The sequence below is a fragment of the Syngnathus leptorhynchus genome, unplaced genomic scaffold (assembly GCF_054491065.1).
Source record: "Syngnathus leptorhynchus isolate UIUO unplaced genomic scaffold, UIUO_Slep HiC_scaffold_62, whole genome shotgun sequence".
NCBI lineage: Eukaryota > Metazoa > Chordata > Actinopteri > Syngnathiformes > Syngnathidae > Syngnathus > Syngnathus leptorhynchus.
The window spans coordinates 162501-180000 of record NW_028232029.1 but is presented as its reverse complement, the minus strand read 5'-3'; positions in this window follow the sequence as shown (position 1 = coordinate 180000).

The window sequence follows — 17500 nt, the reverse complement described above, 5'->3', positions numbered from 1 at the left end:
AGAGCTCCATAGCTCCATAGCACCAGAGCTCCATAGCACCAGAGCTCCATAGCTCCATAGCACCAGAGCTCCATAGCTCCATAGCACCAGAGCTCCATAGCTCCATAGCACCAGAGCTCCATAGCTCCATAGCACCAGAGCTCCATAGCTCCATAGCTCCATAGCACCAGAGCTCCATAGCTCCATAGCACCAGAGCTCCATAGCTCCATAGCACCAGAGCTCCATAGCTCCATAGCACCAGAGCTCCATAGCTCCATAGCACCAGAGCTCCATAGCTCCATAGCACCAGAGCTCCATAGCTCCATAGCACCAGAGCTCCATAGCTCCATAGCACCAGAGCTCCATAGCTCCATAGCACCAGAGCTCCATAGCTCCATAGCTCCAGGGCTCCATAGCTCCATAGCTCCAGGGCTCCATAGCTCCAGGGCTCCAGGGCTCCATAGCTCCAGGGCTCCATAGCTCCAGGGCTCCAGGGCTCCATAGCTCCATACCTCCAGAGCTCCATACCTCCAGAGCTCCAGAGCTCCATAGCACCAGAGCTCCATGGCTTCAGAGCTCCATAGCACCATAGCTCCATACCTCCAGAGCTCCAGGGCTCCATAGCTCCATAGCTCCATAGCTCCATAGCTCCATACCTCCAGAGCTCCATAGCACCAGAGCTCCATGGCTCCATAGCTCCAGCCTGGGTGGCTGGTGGCTCCATAGCTCCATACTTCCATAGCTCCAGTCAGAGAGTTGGCGAAAATTGCACTAAGTGCGAAAGCCCATTCATTTACAACGGCGTGTCCGCCAGGCGGCGACATTTCCCCGTTACCGGTGGCTGCGCGGCGGGTGAGTGACAGAGCTTATCCGAGCGGCTGGAACTCTGCGCCGGCGTGGTCGAGCGGCTGGCCTCGGTAGTTGAGGTACCAGGGGTGGGGCAGGGAGCTCCAGGCGGGTCTTGTGAGAGAGTGAAGCCGAGCGGCTGGAACTCTCGGCCGGCCTGGTCGAGCGGCTGGCCTCGGTAGTTGAGGTACCAGGGGCGGGCTGGGGAGCTCCAGGCGGGGCTTGTGAGAGAGTGAAGCCGAGCGGCTGGAACTCTGGGCCGGCCTGGTCGAGCGGCTGGCCTCGGTAGTTGAGGTACCAGGGGTGGGCTGGGGAGCTCCAGGCGGGGCTTGTGAGAGAGTGTAGCCGAGCGGCTGGAACTCTGGGCCGGCGTGGTTGAGCAGCATGCCCGCGGAGGTGGCTCTTCCATAGGCAGGGAGGGTGCTGGAGCTCCACACTTCCATAGGCAGGGAGGGTGCTGGAGCTCCACACTTCCATAGGCAGGGAGGGTGCTGGAGCTCCACACTTCCATAGGCAGGGAGGGTGCTGGAGCTCCACACTTCCATAGGCAGGGAGGGTGCTGGAGCTCCACACTTCCATAGGCAGGGAGGGTGCTGGAGCTCCACACTTCCATAGGCAGGGAGGGTGCTGGAGCTCCACACTTCCATAGGCAGGGAGGGTGCTGGAGCTCCACACTTCCATAGGCAGGGAGGGTGCTGGAGCTCCACACTTCCATAGGCAGGGAGGGTGCTGGAGCTCCACACTTCCATAGGCAGGGAGGGTGCTGGAGCTCCACACTTCCATAGGCAGGGAGGGTGCTGGAGCTCCACACTTCCATAGGCAGGGAGGGTGCTGGAGCTCCACACTTCCATAGGCAGGGAGGGTGCTGGAGCTCCACACTTCCATAGGCAGGGAGGGTGCTGGAGCTCCACACTTCCATAGGCAGGGAGGGTGCTGGAGCTCCACACTTCCATAGGCAGGGAGGGTGCTGGAGCTCCACACTTCCGTAGGCAGGGAGGGTGCTGGAGCTCCACACTTCCATAGGCAGGGAGGGTGCTGGAGCTCCACACTTCCATAGGCAGGGAGGGTGCTGGAGCTCCACACTTCCATAGGCAGGGAGGGTGCTGGAGCTCCACACTTCCATAGGCAGGGAGGGTGCTGGAGCTCCACACTTCCATAGGCAGGGAGGGTGCTGGAGCTCCACACTTCCATAGGCAGGGAGGGTGCTGGAGCTCCACACTTCCATAGGCAGGGAGGGTGCTGGAGCTCCACACTTCCATAGGCAGGGAGGGTGCTGGAGCTCCACACTTCCATAGGCAGGGAGGGTGCTGGAGCTCCACACTTCCATAGGCAGGGAGGGTGCTGGAGCTCCACACTTCCATAGGCAGGGAGGGTGCTGGAGCTCCACACTTCCATAGGCAGGGAGGGTGCTGGAGCTCCACACTTCCATAGGCAGGGAGGGTGCTGGAGCTCCACACTTCCATAGGCAGGGAGGGTGCTGGAGCTCCACACTTCCATAGGCAGGGAGGGTGCTGGAGCTCCACACTTCCATAGGCAGGGAGGGTGCTGGAGCTCCACACTTCCATAGGCAGGGAGGGTGCTGGAGCTCCACACTTCCATAGGCAGGGAGGGTGCTGGAGCTCCACACTTCCATAGGCAGGGAGGGTGCTGGAGCTCCACACTTCCATAGGCAGGGAGGGTGCTGGAGCTCCACACTTCCATAGGCAGGGAGGGTGCTGGAGCTCCACACTTCCATAGGCAGGGAGGGTGCTGGAGCTCCACACTTCCATAGGCAGGGAGGGTGCTGGAGCTCCACACTTCCATAGGCAGCGAGGGTGCTGGAGCTCCACACTTCCATAGGCAGGGAGGGTGCTGGAGCTCCACACTTCCATAGGCAGGGAGGGTGCTGGAGCTCCACACTTCCATAGGCAGGGAGGGTGCTGGAGCTCCACACTTCCATAGGCAGGGAGGGTGCTGGAGCTCCACACTTCCATAGGCAGGGAGGGTGCTGGAGCTCCACACTTCCATAGGCAGGGAGGGTGCTGGAGCTCCACACTTCCATAGGCAGGGAGGGTGCTGGAGCTCCACACTTCCATAGGCAGGGAGGGTGCTGGAGCTCCACACTTCCATAGGCAGGGAGGGTGCTGGAGCTCCACACTTCCATAGGCAGGGAGGGTGCTGGAGCTCCACACTTCCGTAGGCAGGGAGGGTGCTGGAGCTCCACACTTCCGTAGGCAGGGAGGGTGCTGGAGCTCCACACTTCCATAGGCAGGGAGGGTGCTGGAGCTCCACACTTCCATAGGCAGGGAGGGTGCTGGAGCTCCACACTTCCATAGGCAGGGAGGGTGCTGGAGCTCCACACTTCCATAGGCAGGGAGGGTGCTGGAGCTCCACACTTCCATAGGCAGGGAGGGTGCTGGAGCTCCACACTTCCATAGGCAGGGAGGGTGCTGGAGCTCCACACTTCCATAGGCAGGGAGGGTGCTGGAGCTCCACACTTCCATAGGCAGGGAGGGTGCTGGAGCTCCACACTTCCATAGGCAGGGAGGGTGCTGGAGCTCCACACTTCCATAGGCAGGGAGGGTGCTGGAGCTCCACACTTCCATAGGCAGGGAGGGTGCTGGAGCTCCACACTTCCATAGGCAGGGAGGGTGCTGGAGCTCCACACTTCCATAGGCAGGGAGGGTGCTGGAGCTCCACACTTCCATAGGCAGGGAGGGTGCTGGAGCTCCACACTTCCATAGGCAGGGAGGGTGCTGGAGCTCCACACTTCCATAGGCAGGGAGGGTGCTGGAGCTCCACACTTCCATAGGCAGGGAGGGTGCTGGAGCTCCACACTTCCATAGGCAGGGAGGGTGCTGGAGCTCCACACTTCCATAGGCAGGGAGGGTGCTGGAGCTCCACACTTCCATAGGCAGGGAGGGTGCTGGAGCTCCACACTTCCATAGGCAGGGAGGGTGCTGGAGCTCCACACTTCCATAGGCAGGGAGGGTGCTGGAGCTCCACACTTCCATAGGCAGGGAGGGTGCTGGAGCTCCACACTTCCATAGGCAGGGAGGGTGCTGGAGCTCCACACTTCCATAGGCAGGGAGGGTGCTGGAGCTCCACACTTCCATAGGCAGGGAGGGTGCTGGAGCTCCACACTTCCATAGGCAGGGAGGGTGCTGGAGCTCCACACTTCCATAGGCAGGGAGGGTGCTGGAGCTCCACACTTCCATAGGCAGGGAGGGTGCTGGAGCTCCACATCCACACTTCCAGCCACTGCATGCTGGCACTTCCACCTTGCTTGCTAAGTCGGCGTGATCTTGCCCAAAAAGTCCCTCCTCACCTCCAGCTGGAAGTGGAAAAAAATCCTCCACCTGCTTGGCCGAGGTTCTGGAAGCCAGCAGCTCGCAGAATGTTGCCAAAGTTTCACTGGAAGGAAAAGAAAAGAGAAGACCGAGTGCGCATTTCACCTACCGCCGAATGTCCACAAGAGGGAAGTGTCACTCCGTCGCAGAATCTGCGCCGACGCACTCGGCACCCTTCGAATTTATGGTGCCGGTGCGGGTGTTCTGGGTGCAAAAAGGCCGCCCAAGTGGTAGAAAAAAATCAGACTTCGTCTCTTAGGTCGAAATTAATGCCAAGTTTTGAAATGCGCTGGCAGGGGTGGACCAGGGCCCGTTAGAAGTGCTTAGCCGAGGTCCTGGAAGCCTAACCCGGCGTGATCTTGTGCAAAAAGCCGCTGCTGAGCTCCAGCTGGAAGTGTAAAAAGAACCGGGCTGGATCAAAAAAAGAACCGGGCGGCCCGTTAAAATTGCTTAGCCGAGGTCCTGGAACCCTAACCCGGCGTGATCTTGTGCAAAAAGCCGCTGCTGAGCTCCAGCTGGAAGTGTAAAAAGAACCGGGCTGGTTCAAAAAAAGAACCGGGCGACCCGTTAGAAGTGCTTAGCCGAGGTCCTGGAAGCCTAACCCGGCGTGATCTTGTGCAAAAAGCCGCTGCTGAGCTCCAGCTGGAAGTGGAAAAAGAACCGGGCTGGATCAAAAAAGAACCGGGCGACCCGTTAAAATTGCTTAGCCGAGGTCCTGGAAGCCTAACACGGCGTGTTCTTGTGCAAAAAGCCGCTCCCGAGCTCCAGCTGGAAGTGTAAAAAGAACCAGGCTGGATAAAAAAAAGAACCGGGCTGGATCAAAAAAGAACCGGGCGACCCGTTAAAATTGCTTAGCCGAGGTCCTGGAAGCCTAACACGGCGTGATCTTGTGCAAAAAGCCGCTCCCGAGCTCCAGCTGGAAGTGTAAAAAGAACCGGGCTGGATAAAAAAAGAACCGGGCTGGATCAAAAAAGAACCGGGCGGCCCGTTAAAATTGCTTAGCCGAGGTCCTGGAAGCCTAACACGGCGTGATCTTGTGCAAAAAGCCGCTCCCGAGCTCCAGCTGGAAGTGTAAAAAGAACCGGGCTGGATCAAAAAAGAACCGGGCTGGATAAAAAAAAGAACCGGGCGGCCCGTTAAAATTGCTTAGCCGAGGTCCTGGAAGCCTAACCCGGCGTGATCTTGTGCAAAAAGCCGCTCCCGAGCTCCAGCTGGAAGTGTAAAAAGAACCGGGCTGGATAAAAAAAGAACCGGGCTGGATCAAAAAAAGAACCGGGCGACCCGTTAAAATTGCTTAGCCGAGGTCCTGGAAGCCTAACACGGCGTGATCTTGTGCAAAAAGCCGCTCCCGAGCTCCAGCTGGAAGTGTAAAAAGAACCGGGCTGGATCAAAAAAGAACCGGGCTGGATAAAAAAAAAGAACCGGGCGACCCGTTAAAATTGCTTAGCCGAGGTCCTGGAAGCCTAACCCGGCGTGATCTTGTGCAAAAAGCCGCTCCCGAGCTCCAGCTGGAAGTGTAAAAAGAACCGGGCTGGATAAAAAAAGAACCGGGCTGGATCAAAAAAAGAACCGGGCGACCCGTTAAAATTGCTTAGCCGAGGTCCTGGAAGCCTAACACGGCGTGATCTTGTGCAAAAAGCCGCTCCCGAGCTCCAGCTGGAAGTGTAAAAAGAACCGGGCTGGATAAAAAAAGAACCGGGCTGGATCAAAAAAGAACCGGGCGACCCGTTAAAATTGCTTAGCCGAGGTCCTGGAAGCCTAACCCGGCGTGATCTTGTGCAAAAAGCCGCTCCCGAGCTCCAGCTGGAAGTGTAAAAAGAACCGGGCTGGATAAAAAAAAGAACCGGGCTGGATCAAAAAAGAACCGGGCGACCCGTTAAAATTGCTTAGCCGAGGTCCTGGAAGCCTAACACGGCGTGATCTTGTGCAAAAAGCCGCTCCCGAGCTCCAGCTGGAAGTGTAAAAAGAACCGGGCTGGATAAAAAAAGAACCGGGCTGGATCAAAAAAGAACCGGGCGACCCGTTAAAATTGCTTAGCCGAGGTCCTGGAAGCCTAACCCGGCGTGATCTTGTGCAAAAAGCCGCTCCCGAGCTCCAGCTGGAAGTGTAAAAAGAACCGGGCTGGATAAAAAAAAGAACCGGGCTGGATCAAAAAAGAACCGGGCGACCCGTTAAAATTGCTTAGCCGAGGTCCTGGAAGCCTAACACGGCGTGATCTTGTGCAAAAAGCCGCTCCCGAGCTCCAGCTGGAAGTGTAAAAAGAACCGGGCTGGATAAAAAAAAGAACCGGGCTGGATCAAAAAAGAACCGGGCGACCCGTTAAAATTGCTTAGCCGAGGTCCTGGAAGCCTAACCCGGCGTGATCTTGTGCAAAAAGCCGCTCCCGAGCTCCAGCTGGAAGTGTAAAAAGAACCGGGCTGGATAAAAAAAAGAACCGGGCTGGATCAAAAAAGAACCGGGCGACCCGTTAAAATTGCTTAGCCGAGGTCCTGGAAGCCTAACACGGCGTGATCTTGTGCAAATAGCCGCTCCCGAGCTCCAGCTGGAAGTGTAAAAAGAACCAGGCTGGATAAAAAAAAGAACCGGGCTGGATCAAAAAAGAACCGGGCGACCCGTTAAAATTGCTTAGCCGAGGTCCTGGAAGCCTAACCCGGCGTGATCTTGTGCAAAAAGCCGCTCCCGAGCTCCAGCTGGAAGTGTAAAAAGAACCGGGCTGGATAAAAAAAAGAACCGGGCTGGATCAAAAAAGAACCGGGCGACCCGTTAAAATTGCTTAGCCGAGGTCCTGGAAGCCTAACACGGCGTGTTCTTGTGCAAAAAGCCGCTCCCGAGCTTCAGCTGGAAGTGTAAAAAGAACCGGGCTGGATAAAAAAAGAACCGGGATGGATAAAAAAAAGAACCGGGCGACCCGTTAAAATTGCTTAGCCGAGGTCCTGGAAGCCTAACACGGCGTGATCTTGTGCAAAAAGCCGCTCCCGAGCTCCAGCTGGAAGTGTAAAAAGAACCGGGCTGGATAAAAAAAGAACCGGGCTGGATCAAAAAAGAACCGGGCGACCCGTTAAAATTGCTTAGCCGAGGTCCTGGAAGCCTAACCCGGCGTGATCTTGTGCAAAAAGCCGCTCCCGAGCTCCAGCTGGAAGTGTAAAAAGAACCGGGCTGGATAAAAAAAAGAACCGGGCTGGATCAAAAAAGAACCGGGCGACCCGTTAAAATTGCTTAGCCGAGGTCCTGGAAGCCTAACACGGCGTGATCTTGTGCAAAAAGCCGCTCCCGAGCTCCAGCTGGAAGTGTAAAAAGAACCGGGCTGGATAAAAAAAGAACCGGGCTGGATCAAAAAAGAACCGGGCGACCCGTTAAAATTGCTTAGCCGAGGTCCTGGAAGCCTAACCCGGCGTGATCTTGTGCAAAAAGCCGCTCCCGAGCTCCAGCTGGAAGTGTAAAAAGAACCGGGCTGGATAAAAAAAAGAACCGGGCTGGATCAAAAAAGAACCGGGCGACCCGTTAAAATTGCTTAGCCGAGGTCCTGGAAGCCTAACACGGCGTGATCTTGTGCAAAAAGCCGCTCCCGAGCTCCAGCTGGAAGTGTAAAAAGAACCGGGCTGGATAAAAAAAAGAACCGGGCTGGATCAAAAAAGAACCGGGCGACCCGTTAAAATTGCTTAGCCGAGGTCCTGGAAGCCTAACCCGGCGTGATCTTGTGCAAAAAGCCGCTCCCGAGCTCCAGCTGGAAGTGTAAAAAGAACCGGGCTGGATAAAAAAAAGAACCGGGCTGGATCAAAAAAGAACCGGGCGACCCGTTAAAATTGCTTAGCCGAGGTCCTGGAAGCCTAACACGGCGTGATCTTGTGCAAATAGCCGCTCCCGAGCTCCAGCTGGAAGTGTAAAAAGAACCAGGCTGGATAAAAAAAAGAACCGGGCTGGATCAAAAAAGAACCGGGCGACCCGTTAAAATTGCTTAGCCGAGGTCCTGGAAGCCTAACACGGCGTGATCTTGTGCAAAAAGCCGCTCCCGAGCTCCAGCTGGAAGTGTAAAAAGAACCGGGCTGGATAAAAAAAAGAACCGGGCTGGATCAAAAAAGAACCGGGCGACCCGTTAAAATTGCTTAGCCGAGGTCCTGGAAGCCTAACACGGCGTGATCTTGTGCAAAAAGCCGCTCCCGAGCTCCAGCTGGAAGTGTAAAAAGAACCAGGCTGGATAAAAAAAAGAACCGGGCTGGATCAAAAAAGAACCGGGCGACCCGTTAAAATTGCTTAGCCGAGGTCCTGGAAGCCTAACACGGCGTGATCTTGTGCAAAAAGCCGCTCCCGAGCTCCAGCTGGAAGTGTAAAAAGAACCAGGCTGGATAAAAAAAGAACCGGGCTGGATCAAAAAAGAACCGGGCGACCCGTTAAAATTGCTTAGCCGAGGTCCTGGAAGCCTAACCCGGCGTGATCTTGCCCGAAATTCGGCCTCTATACTTCCATTTTAGGTACCAGGCGCTCATAGTGTGTTGGTCCCACTAGTCAGTGTACTGGTCCCACTCGCTAGTGTACTGGTCCCCCTAGTCAGTGTACTCATCCAGTTACCCCCCGTTTTCCAAAACACCATCGGCACGTATAAGGGGGGGACTCCTGAGAGAGATGAGGTATATGGCAGCGCAACACCAATCCGCTCCGCGCTGGTTCCCATGTCGGCTACGGATGAATAAAACCAGCCTGTCCCCCCTGGAGCTCACGAGACACGGAATTTTTTCTAAGTGCCAACGGCTCTTCCGAGCAAACGTGTCCGCTCCGGCTGGTTCCCCCGTCGGCCTCGAATGACGAAAAATGCCGGTCTCCGCCCGGAGCTCATGACAAACGAAAAATTTTCTAAGTGCCAACGGCACTAGCGAGCGAATGTGTCCGCTCGGCGCTGGTTCCCGGGTCGAACCCGGAAGACGAAAAACGCCGGTCCTCGCCCGGAGCTCATGACAAACGAAAAATTTTCTAAGTGCCAACGGCACTAGCGAGCGAATGTGTCCGCTCGGCGCTGGTTCCCGGGTCGAACCCGGAAGACGAAAAACGCCGCTCTCCGCCCGGAGCTCATGACAAACGAAAAATTTTCTAAGTGCCAACGGCACTAGCGAGCGAATGTGTCCGCTCGGCGCTGGTTCCCGGGTCGAACCCGGAAGACGAAAAACGCCGGTCCTCGCCCGGAGCTCATGACAAACGAAAAATTTTCTAAGTGCCAACGGCACTAGCGAGCGAATGTGTCCGCTCGGCGCTGGTTCCCGGGTCGAACCCGGAAGACGAAAAACGCCGCTCTCCGCCCGGAGCTCATGACAAACGAAAAATTTTCTAAGTGCCAACGGCACTAGCGAGCGAATGTGTCCGCTCGGCGCTGGTTCCCGGGTCGAACCCGGAAGACGAAAAACGCCGGTCCTCGCCCGGAGCTCATGACAAACGAAAAATTTTCTAAGTGCCAACGGCACTAGCGAGCGAATGTGTCCGCTCGGCGCTGGTTCCCGGGTCGAACCCGGAAGACGAAAAACGCCGGTCTCCGCCCGGAGCTCATGACAAACGAAAAATTTTCTAAGTGCCAACGGCACTAGCGAGCGAATGTGTCCGCTCGGCGCTGGTTCCCGGGTCGGACCCGGAAGACGAAAAACGCCGGTCTCCGCCCGGAGCTCATGACAAACGAAAAATTTTCTAAGTGCCAACGGCACTAGCGAGCGAATGTGTCCGCTCGGCGCTGGTTCCCGGGTCGAACCCGGAAGACGAAAAACGCCGGTCTCCGCCCGGAGCTCATGACAAACGAAAAATTTTCTAAGTGCCAACGGCACTAGCGAGCGAATGTGTCCGCTCGGCGCTGGTTCCCGGGTCGAACCCGGAAGACGAAAAACGCCGGTCTCCGCCCGGAGCTCATGACAAACGAAAAATTTTCTAAGTGCCAACGGCACTAGCGAGCGAATGTGTCCGCTCGGCGCTGGTTCCCGGGTCGGACCCGGAAGACGAAAAACGCCGGTCCTCGCCTGGAGGTCCCAGCAAAATCGGCGAAAAAACGACTAAGTGTCAACTTTCGAAAAAACGGCTAAGTGTCGACTTTCGAAAAAACGGCTAAGTGTCAACTTTCGAAAAAACGGCTAAGTGTCAACTTTCGAAAAAACGACTAAGTGCCCACGGCTCTGCGGGGCTTGTGAGTCCGCCCCGCGCCGGTTCGGCGGTCGGCCTCAAAAAGCAAAAAATCAGCCTCTCTCCCTGGAGCTCACCAAAAATTTGTCGAAATTTTTCTAAGTTCTCCTCGAGGTACCAGGGGGTGAGGTACCCGGGCTAAGGTGCAGTACCTTTTTTGGTCTTCAGGTGCGCCAGAGTACAATGAAATGGTCCCAGTAGTCAGTGTACTCATCGACTTTCCCCCCGTTTTCCAAAGCACCTCGTTTACGAGTATGGAGGAGATGGTGCTGGTCTCCCCACGGCGTCGGACACGCCGTCCTCGACAGCACAAGGTCGGATAGAAGACCTGGAAAGCGCCGTGGCACGCGCTGGAGGTGGGCACTTTGGCGAAAAAACGACTAAGTGTCAACTTTCGAAAAAACGACTAAGTGTCAACTTTCGAAAAAACGGCTAAGTGTCAACTTTCGAAAAAACGACTAAGTGTCACCTCTCTGAAAAAATGGCAAAGTGTCGCCTCTCTGAAAATTTTCTAAGTGCCCACGGCTCTGCGGGCTCGTGCATCCGAGCCGCGCCGGTTCTGCAACCGGCCTAGAATGACGAAAAATAACGGTCTCCTCCTGGAGCTCACAGCCAATTGTGGCGAAAAAGTGGCAAAGTGCCCACGGCTCTGCGGGCTCGTGCATCCGACCCGCGCCGGTTCCGCAGTCGGCCTCGAATGACGAAAAATGACGGTCTCCTCCTGGAGCTCACAGCCAACTTGGCAAAAAGTTTCTAAGTGCCCACGGCCCTGCCGAGCTTTGGCGTCCGCCCAGCGCCGGTTCCGCAGTCGGCCTCGAATGACGAAAAATAACGGTCTCCTCCTGGAGCTCACAGCCAACTTGGCAAAAAGTTTCTAAGTGCCCACGGCCCTGCCGAGCTTTGGCGTCCGCTCAGCGCCGGTTCCGCAGTCGGCCTCGAATGACGAAAAATAACGGTCTCCTCCTGGAGCTCACAGCCAACTTGGCAAAAAGTTTCTAAGTGCCCACGGCCCTGCCGAGCTTTGGCGTCCGCCCAGCGCCGGTTCCGCAGTCGGCCTCGAATGACGAAAAAAGACGGTCTCCTCCTGGAGCTCACAGCCAACTTGGCAAAAAGTTTCTAAGTGCCCACGGCCCTTCCGAGCTTTGGCGTCCGCTCAGCGCCGGTGCCGCAGTCGGCCTCGAATGACGAAAAATGACGGTCTCCTCCTGGAGCTCACAGCCAACTTGGCAAAAAGTTTCTAAGTGCCCACGGCCCTGCCGAGCTTTGGCGTCCGCCCAGCGCCGGTTCCTCAGTCGGCCTCGAATGACGAAAAATAACGGTCTCCTCCTGGAGCTCACAGCCAACTTGGCAAAAAGTTTCTAAGTGCCCACGGCCCTGCCGAGCTTTGGCGTCCGCCCAGCGCCGGTTCCGCAGTCGGCCTAGAATGACGAAAAATAACGGTCTCCTCCTGGAGCTCACAGCCAACTTGGCAAAAAGTTTCTAAGTGCCCACGGCCCTGCCGAGCTTTGGCGTCCGCTCAGCGCCGGTGCCGCAGTCGGCCTCGAATGACGAAAAATGACGGTCTCCTCCTGGAGCTCACAGCCAACTTGGCAAAAAGTTTCTAAGTGCCCACGGCCCTGCCGAGCTTTGGCGTCCGCCCAGCGCCGGTTCCGCAGTCGGCCTCGAATGACGAAAAATAACGGTCTCCTCCTGGAGCTCACAGCCAACTTGGCAAAAAGTTTCTAAGTGCCCACGGCCCTGCCGAGCTTTGGCGTCCGCTCAGCGCCGGTGCCGCAGTCGGCCTCGAATGACGAAAAATGACGGTCTCCTCCTGGAGCTCACAGCCAACTTGGCAAAAAGTTTCTAAGTGCCCACGGCCCTGCCGAGCTTTGGCGTCCGCCCAGCGCCGGTTCCGCAGTCGGCCTCGAATGACGAAAAATAACGGTCTCCTCCTGGAGCTCACAGCCAACTTGGCAAAAAGTTTCTAAGTGCCCACGGCCCTGCCGAGCTTTGGCGTCCGCCCAGCGCCGGTTCCGCAGTCGGCCTCGAATGACGAAAAATAACGGTCTCCTCCTGGAGCTCACAGCCAACTTGGCAAAAAGTTTCTAAGTGCCCACGGCCCTGCCGAGCTTTGGCGTCCGCCCAGCGCCGGTTCCGCAGTCGGCCTCGAATGACGAAAAATGACGGTCTCCTCCTGGAGCTCACAGCCAACTTGGCAAAAAGTTTCTAAGTGTCACATCTCTGAAAAAACGGCTAAGTGTCGACTTTCGAAAAAACGGCTAAGTGTCAACTTTCGAAAAAACGGCTAAGTGTCGCCTCTCTGAAAAAACGGCAAAGTGTCAACTTTCGAAAAAACGACAGAGTGTCGCCTCTCTGAAAAAACGACTAAGTGTCGACTCTGAGAAAATGGCAAAGTGCCCACGGCTCTGCGGGCTCGTGCATCCGACCCGCGCCGGTTCCCCAGCCGGCCTGAAATAAGGCAAAACCAGCCTCTCCGCCTGGAGCTCAGAGCCAACTTGGCGAATATTTTCTAAGTGCCCACGGCTCTGCGTGGCTACGGCGTCTGCCCAGCGCCGGTTCCTGGGTCGAACCCCGAGGACGAGGAATGCCGGTCTCCGCCTGGAGGTCCCAGCTTAATCGGCGAAAATTTTCTAAGTGCCCACGGCTCTGCCGGGCTCGTGCATCCGACCCGCGCCGGTTCCCCAGCCGGCCTGAAATAAGGCAAAACCAGGCTCTCCCCCTGGAGCTCAGAGCCAATTGTGGCGAAAAAACGACTAAGTGTCAACTTTCGAAAAAACGACTAAGTGTCAACTTTCCAAAAAAACGGCTAAGTGTCGACTTTCGAAAAAACGGCTAAGTGTCAACTTTCGAAAAAACGACTAAGTGTCGCCTCTGAAAAAACGACTAAGTGTCGCCTCTCTGAAAAAACGACTAAGTGCCCACGGCTCTGGGGGGCTTGTGAGTCCGCCCCGCGCCGGTTCGGCGGTCGGCCTCAAAAAGCGAAAAATCAGCCTCTCTCCCTGGAGCTCACCAAAAATTTGTCGAAATTTTTCTAAGTTCTCCTCGAGGTACCAGGGGGTGAGGTACCCGGGCTAAGGTGCAGTACCTTTTTTGGTCTTCAGGTGCGCCAGAGTACAATGAAATGGTCCCAGTAGTCAGTGTACTCATCGACTTTCCCCCCGTTTTCCAAAGCACCCCGTTTACGAGTATGGAGGAGATGGTGCTGGTCTCCCCACGGCGTCGGACACGCCGTCCTCGACAGCACAAGGTCGGATAGAAGACCTGAAAAGCGCCGTGGCACGCGCTGGAGGTGTCACTGTGGCGAAAAAGTGACTAAGTGTCAACTTTCGAAAAAACGGCTAAGTGTCAACTTTCGAAAAAACGGCTAAGTGTCAACTTTCGAAAAAACGGCTAAGTGTCAACTTTCGAAAAAACGACTAAGTGTCGCCTCTCTGAAAAAACGGCAAAGTGTCAACTTTCGAAAAAACGACTAAGTGTCAACTTTCGAAAAAACGACTAAGTGTCACCTCTCTGAAAAAATGGCAAAGTGTCAACTGCGAATGTGGTGGTGCATGGAAGGAAGTGGAGGACGGCCGCCTCCTTAAACACAGGCCGGAGAGGAGCGTCAGGGCCAGGCTCCTCAAACATGGACCGAGTGTCGCCCTTAACACAGACCAAGGGGAGGACGGCCGCCTCCTTAAACACAGGCCGGAGAGGAGCGTCAGGGCCAGGCTCCTCAAACATGGACCGAGTGTCGCCCTTAACACAGACCAAGGGGAGGACGGCCGCCTCCTTAAACACAGGCCGGAGAGGAGCGTCAGGGCCAGGCTCCTCAAACATGGACCGAGTGTCGCCCTTAACACGGACCAAGGGGAGGACGGCCGCCTCCTTAAACACAGGCCGGAGAGGAGCGTCAGGGCCAGGCTCCTCAAACATGGACCGAGTGTCGCCCTTAACACGGACCAAGGGGAGGACGGCCGCCTCCTTAAACACAGGCCGGAGAGGAGCGTCAGGGCCAGGCTCCTCAAACATGGACCGAGTGTCGCCCTTAACACAGACCAAGGGGAGGACGGCCGCCTCCTTAAACACAGGCCGGAGAGGAGCGTCAGGGCCAGGCTCCTCAAACATGGACCGAGTGTCGCCCTTAACACGGACCAAGGGGAGGACGGCCGCCTCCTTAAACACAGGCCGGAGAGGAGCGTCAGGGCCAGGCTCCTCAAACATGGACCGAGTGTCGCCCTTAACACGGACCAAGGGGAGGACGGCCGCCTCCTTAAACACAGGCCGGAGAGGAGCGTCAGGGCCAGGCTCCTCAAACATGGACCGAGTGTCGCCCTTAACACAGACCAAGGGGAGGACGGCCGCCTCCTTAAACACAGGCCGGAGAGGAGCGTCAGGGCCAGGCTCCTCAAACATGGACCGAGTGTCGCCCTTAACACGGACCAAGGGGAGGACGGCCGCCTCCTTAAACACAGGCCGGAGAGGAGCGTCAGGGCCAGGCTCCTCAAACATGGACCGAGTGTCGCCCTTAACACGGACCAAGGGGAGGACGGCCGCCTCCTTAAACACAGGCCGGAGAGGAGCGTCAGGGCCAGGCTCCTCAAACATGGACAGAGTGTCGCCCTTAACACAGACCAAGCGGAGGACGGCCGCCTCCCTAAATACAGGCCGAACCGGAGCGCGAGTGTCGCTCCTTAAACACGGACCGAGTGGAGGACGGCCGCCTACTTAAACACAGGCCGAACAAAATGACACAAAGTGTCAACTGCGAATGTTGTCCATCCAAGGAAGGAGCGTGATGCCCGGCCGGCTCCTTAAACACAGGCCGAGAGTCGCCCCGGACGGTCCGCCTCGCGGCGCCCGTCTGCTCGGATAAAATGACACAAAGTGTCAACTACGAATGTTGTCCATCCAAGGAGGGAGCGTGATGCCCGGCCGGCTCCGAAAACACAGGCCGAGAGTCGCCCCGGACGGTCCGCCTCGCGGCGCCCGTCTGCTCGGATAAAATGACACAAAGTGTCAACTGCGAATGTTGTCCATCCAAGGAAGGAGCGTGATGCCCGGCCGGCTCCTTAAACACAGGCCGAGAGTCGCCCCGGACGGTCCGCCTCGCTGCGCCCGCCCGCTCGGATAAAATGACACAAAGTGTCAACTACGAATGTTGTCCATCCAAGGAAGGAGCGTGATGCCCGGCCGGCTCCTTAAACACAGGCCGAGAGTCGCCCCGGACGGTCGCCTCGCGGCGCCCGTCTGCTCGGATAAAATGACACAAAGTGTCAACTACGAATGTTGTCCATCCAAGGAGGGAGCGTGATGCCCGGCCGGCTCCGAAAACACAGGCCGAGAGTCGCCCCGGACGGTCCGCCTCGCGGCGCCCGTCTGCTCGGATAAAATGACACAAAGTGTCAACTGCGAATGTTGTCCATCCAAGGAAGGAGCGTGATGCCCGGCCGGCTCCTTAAACACAGGCCGAGAGTCGCCCCGGACGGTCCGCCTCGCGGCGCCCGCCCGCTCGGATAAAATGACACAAAGTGTCAACTACGAATGTTGTCCATCCAAGGAAGGAGCGTGATGCCCGGCCGGCTCCTTAAACACAGGCCGAGAGTCGCCCCGGACGGTCGCCTCGCGGCGCCCGTCTGCTCGGATAAAATGACACAAAGTGTCAACTACGAATGTTGTCCATCCAAGGAGGGAGCGTGATGCCCGGCCGGCTCCGAAAACACAGGCCGAGAGTCGCCCCGGACGGTCCGCCTCGCGGCGCCCGTCTGCTCGGATAAAATGACACAAAGTGTCAACTACGAATGTTGTCCATCCAAGGAGGGAGCGTGAGGCCCGGCCGGCTCCGAAAACACAGGCCGAGAGTCGCCCCGGACGGTCCGCCTCGCGGCGCCCGTCTGCTCGGATAAAATGACACAAAGTGTCAACTACGAATGTTGTCCATCCAAGGAGGGAGCGTGATGCCCGGCCGGCTCCGAAAACACAGGCCGAGAGTCGCCCCGGACGGTCCGCCTCTCGAGGCGCCCGCCCGCTCGGATAAAATGACACAAAGTGTCAACTACGAATGTTGTCCATCCAAGGAGGGAGCGTGATGCCCGGCCGGCTCCGAAAACACAGGCCGAGATTCGACCCCGGACGGGCCGTCTTCTCCCGGCGCCCGCCCGCGTACGCCCCCCATCCCCGGTCGCCCGTCTGCTCCCGGCGGGCCTCCGAGTACCCCCTCACCCAACTGACCGACTGGCACTCATGACCCGCCTTGGTAGGGCCTCCATCGGCCTCGGCTCGTCCGACGTCGGGTGGACGGTTCCTACCCACTGCGGGTCGCACTCTAGCGCCCCGGCCGCCGCGTGAGCGTGCGCTCCCCGCGCCGCCCCGCAGGCCCCGGCGCGACCGTACTGCGGCGAGACCGAGACGACCCGGTTTGGCATCCATCCCACCTAGCCACGATCCACGGAGGCCGAGCGAGCGGCTGAGTGTCGGGCGCCGCGCGTGCGAGCGTCCGCCGGCCGCGCCGGTCCTTCCGCGAATGTCGTTTCTCAAACCCTCCGGCTTGATAGCGGCGGCACCACGGGAAGCCGTCCACACACACACCGTCCGACCTCTATCCGAAAAGCCTTCCCGACCAACCGCGGTCGCGGGGGCGTCTGTCGCTCCGCATCGGGGGGGCGTATGGCTACGCGCTGCGGGCTCGGGGGGGCCGCAACGGCTGAGTCTGACTCGGCCGGGGCGCAGCTTCCCTCCCGGCAGTCAGCAATAGTGCCGATCGCGCCTGCCACCAGCCCCCTCCCCGACGGGTTCGTCGGCGCCGGCTGGCCGCCGTCCGCCTTCGTTCCCCGAGGGTTCCCAACCAGCGCCGATCCAACTCCGCATCCTGGCCGCACGCAGTGCGTGCCTCGCGCGGGTAAGTCGCCGGCGCAGCGCCGCAGCTCCCGACCCCCGCGTACGGGAATAGTTGAGGGCCTCAGCGGGCCGCACCGACCGAGTCCGACTCGGGCCGGGGCGCAGATTCCCGCTTGGGTGACCGAACGTTCTCTGCTCGGGCCGGAGGGCCGACGCCCGTCCCCCCCCGTCGTCCCCCACGGACCGCCTCCGAGGCCACTTCGCACGGCTCATCCTCGGCTCCCTACCAATGCTTAATCGATGGGGCCGCCCGGCCGGATTCGCGCCCCCCTGTCCACCGCGAGTCTCCCCAGACTAACCCGAGTTACCGCCCAGCTCG